Consider the following 4,513-nt stretch of genomic DNA (forward strand, 5'->3'; position numbering starts at 1 on the left):
CCATGGGAACGCCTACCGTCTGAAGCCGGCCCCACTGACATCACTAGTGATGTCAGTGGGAGTGATTTTGGCTCTGACAGAGCCAAAATCACCAGGGCTTGTGGCAGGGAGACCCTACCGCAGGGTCTCCGTCGCAAGTCCGATGGTCGTGATGGTCAAGACCATCACGACCATCTTTTTGGCTGCTCGCATATGCTGTGGGTGGTCACTCACAGCTATACGAGCAGCCAGGAGGCAGCTCCATTTTCATGGAGGAGGGCCCTGATTCAGAGCGAGCGCTCTGGTCAGAGCGTTCAGCTCTAAATCAAGCCCTTTGAGCGAGGAAGATGCAAGAGAGTTGCTGGATAAAAGGGAGAGAACAATGCCTCTTCTAGCTGAAGGTTAGTAAAATGGGATTGGGTCAGGAACCATTCGGATATATATCTGAATGCTGCTGCATAGGCATAAGTCTGGATGCAACCCCAGACCCCCTTTATCCTTAGTCTTTCTCCTTCATCCACTAGGGGACACTGGAGTTCAAGACAGTGGGGTATAGACGGTGGTAGAGTAGAGCCTGGCACTTTAAATAATTTAGAAGTGTGACTGGCTCCTCCCCCTCTATGCCCCATCAGCCCCAGTTTTTAGAATGTGCCCGAGAGAGCCGGTCGCACATCAGGCTGTCTCCAGCCTTTTTCATATTTTTTTATTGTTTTTATTTAAACAAGCACTGAGGACAGGCAGACTGCTTGCTGTGGCAGTCTGCCTGCTACATTGGAGCCACCGGGAAGGGCACCGCCACGGCTACTGTCTGGTGACCCTGAGGAGGGGGCACATAACAAATGGAGTCATCGGACTCTGCGAGGACCCGCCACTGCTGACACCGGCATGTGTCCGGGTTCCTCGCCACCCCCTCAGCCTAACCTCCTGACTAGCTGGAGTGGTGGGCCAATAGCTGGGCAGTGACAGACTGTCACTATAGGTGCCTCTGCATGGTGCTAATAAATATTGCCATGCCGGGGCTTGTACTGTAGAAGCTCCGGTGACGGCATTCACGGGGGCACTCAGATACCGCTTCAGCGTGGCTGTCTGTAAGCTGACAGCCGCTCATCGCCTGTCAGTCTTTACCGCGCCGGTGCTTACAAAGAACAACAGCGCCAAGTTGATCTCCCGCGGACCGAAATAGCAGCGCCATGCTCTTCCTCCTCTTGTTAAAGGAGGAGACGCTGCACCGCTGATCTCAAGGTCAGTGCATCGCTGACAAGCCGTCGGGAGCACAGTACCTCCCAAATGGAGAACGGGAGGAGTAGCGCCACGGTAGGCGCGCTAAACGCCTGCCATTAGTGGGAGCTGTATAATAATTCCTACTGACCAGAGGTAGTTAGCACCGGGCTATTCCCTGCGGTGCGAGGGCGGGGCTTAGGTCCGGTGGCCATTACTGCTCCCGGGGAGCAGGTGCCGCAATTAACGCTGGGCTCAGAGTGCATGCTGCGCGGCTGTTACACAATCTCCTTCACCTGCCAGTAAACCTGGCAGTGTCAGAGCTGCTAGATGAGACCCGCCGCTGCACTCTGCAGTCAGCGGCTGGGTCTCTGGTTAATGCCTAGCCACTGATTCCCCATCCTATTTAATGAGGGGAGGAAAAGCTTATAAGCCTCTCGCTAAATTGACGCGCAGTACAGCGCTGGTTTATTATAGCACGCTCTTGGCAGTGCAGAGAGAGGTTTGGACTGCACCCACTGTAATGTTGCAGCTAGTACCAAGGTAGCCTAAGGTATATGACATGCCTACATGGGGTAAATATGTGTATCGCTTCTTATCCTCACCGTAAAGGCAGAGGAGTATCTATTATCAGTTTTGTCAGATACCTAGCATCCTGTGATTGGAGTCTGGACTCGCCTGATGCGGTAGTTTGGTACAATAACTATAACATTTCCTGTATATATAAAATGGTGGCTCTATAGACTAAAGTCATGTTCTGCAGCTTACATTGTGATAGTCACAATTCCCTAAGGCACTGCTTCTAGTATGGACCCTATACATGTCCTGGGGCCTTCTTGTATGTCCACACATGTATATTGTGGAGCAAACTATAGGACTCTAAGAATATATATATAATATGGCATGATAATCTCCTGGTGCAGGAGTCTGACAAGTAAGCTTCCTATATTGGTACTAACTCTTCCTTTCAAAGAGATTGCTTCTCATGCAACTATGTTCTCTGGGTTTACGTGTGTATATATACTTATATATTCACATTTCTTGTATGAATATTTCCTAATAATTGGGAAAACCTGTTTTTTTAACCCTTACTGGGGCTATCACTACAGATATATCCCTTCTTTACTTGGGATAACTAATGCACTCTATGTCTATGTACAGGTGCCTTTCTCAGTATAGGTTCCAGTACTCAATATTATTGTCTTGTCAATATATCAATAAAATGAGGCTATAAAGTGGCCCCTAGGTACACTTCCTATCAGTACATAGAGAATCCAGGTTCTACACCATCCTCAGGACCTAATTGTTTAAATGACAACAGACTGCAGTTACTGCTCCTGTGCCTGAAGGCCTAGGTCCACCCGCCGAATAGGCAGGGTCAGGCCTGGCTTGATTAGATTGGTGAGTATCAAGTAAATCCTTGGCCCTGCGGTTCAATTTTGAATCCCTCTCGTTGTGATCACTATAACTTTCAAGGGTCACTGGTGGGGATCCATCATCAAATATGTAATATTTCTGTGTGTACCTTGACCGGCACAAGGTCTTATTTAAATCCGCCTTTTAACTAATACACACTTCGCCATGATAAGTATGAATGTACTGATACACTAGCAGACCGTATTTGGGGTAGATGTATAATCTCTATAGGTATACACATCCATAATGTAACAAGCTCAGGTATAGATTCCTGTTGTACAATCTTCTTGTCTCAACTAACAATTTGCTAGTTTTCTTCAGTACAACATCGCCAGACTGAAGTCTGTGCTGTAGAGCATTGATTCTTAGCCCACTGAATTACTCTATCTACCTGACGTGACGGGTTGCTGTGAGATGGAAAAGGTCAGTGATATTCTACATAGCGTCTAGAGGGCTTCTGGTTGCTCACAGGTAAGCGGTACCTCACTAATGCCTTGGAAGATGCTCCTATTTCAGGCAACCTGACATTACAAGTCTCTCTTCCGCACCCTAGCTGCAGTTCTAGCAGCCATCTGCTCTCGTAATCAGTTGGCTCTACTACACTTTAGAAGTTCCCTGGCATGTGGGTGCATGGATCCAACATTGAGAGTGCTCGCTTCGGCAGCACATATCCTAAAAATTGGAACGATACAGAGAAGATTAGCATGGCCCTTGCGCAAGGATGACACGCAAATTCGTGAAGCATTCCATACATAATTGTAACTTTATTCTACTAGAATCTGTTGGAGTTATGAAGGACTGTAGCACATCTATAGGCTAAGACACATCTTTATATTACAGTGTGACAGTCTTTATTTTCTGCACAGGGAGCCTGATTCCTGTTCAGTATCTCTGGATATTTTCATCACACTGACAGGTATCTGATGGGTACCTTATGGTTGTCCTAGTTCCCTAGCCTTGCTGTACGGGATGCTTCCATATATTGGTAGTTCTCCCTGGGTGGCTGTTGCATCCGTGCTCTTTAACTGCCAGGGTATCCGGGTTGTTTCATACTATGTTCAGGCCAGCAGTTTGTAATGACTATGCACTTCAATCATGATGGACGTTGTCTGTTGTTTGGAGTCGTTGCTGTGGATTTCTTTTCAGGCCGGCAGGGCCATCTCTTACATTGGGCTTGTTGGGCAGTTGCCCAAGGGCCCGAAGCTTGTAGGAGCCCGCCAACCCACCCCCCTGCAGCTGCGGCCAGTTGGTAAATTTGTGATATTTTTATAAGCTGGCCGCCAGTGACTGTATTCTGATCTAACCTCCCCCTCCCCATCCCCCCCCGGTGATGAGTACTCACCTCAGACCCAGTTTCACTTCATCCACCGACTTCAGACCAGTCAGAGAGAGTCTCTCTGCATGTGTGGGAGGTCTGATGGGCATGCAGGAGGATTTAATTTTATTGACCATTTACATTTTTTTCCTGTGAATGGGTGGGTAAGGGCCCAAGCGCATTGCTTTGCCCAGGGCCCACACTGCTGTTAAGACAACCCTGCAGGCCGGCACAGAGCGTGTGCCCTATAGTCCCCGCTTGGGGCACCTCATCCACGAATTTGAGACCCGCCCCAAGCGGTAGTGACGACTCTATAGGCAGGCAACTGAGGGGCTGCCAGACACTCTGCCAGTGGTCGGGTAGGGGGATTTATAACTGCAGGGTTTCAGTTGCTGTTTGATCCCTCTGTTTCAGAGTGGTTGTACTGCTATCTGACCCTCTGAAAGAATTGAGACCACAATTCCTTTCATAACTGCCTCTACTTCATACCCAGTGGGATCTCTATTTGTTGGAGACTTCCTTCCGCTAGTTGACAATGTTGTAGTAGTTGTGCCTCAAGAATGGTCCAGGGCTTACTTTTCGGTC

General features: G+C 48.5%; 1 non-coding gene across 1 annotated transcript; it reads left to right on the forward strand.

The window, feature by feature from the left end:
- The first annotated feature begins 3,261 nt into the window (after positions 1 to 3,261).
- Positions 3,262 to 3,369, forward strand: LOC148513636 (U6 spliceosomal RNA). The gene has a single exon (XR_015880162.1). It is a non-coding gene; the product is annotated as a U6 spliceosomal RNA (small nuclear RNA).
- Positions 3,370 to 4,513: the final 1,144 nt, after the last annotated feature.

Source organism: Taudactylus pleione, unplaced genomic scaffold (genome assembly GCF_031769625.1).
Source record: "Taudactylus pleione unplaced genomic scaffold, aTauple2 ptg000275l, whole genome shotgun sequence".
Lineage (NCBI taxonomy): Eukaryota > Metazoa > Chordata > Amphibia > Anura > Myobatrachidae > Taudactylus > Taudactylus pleione.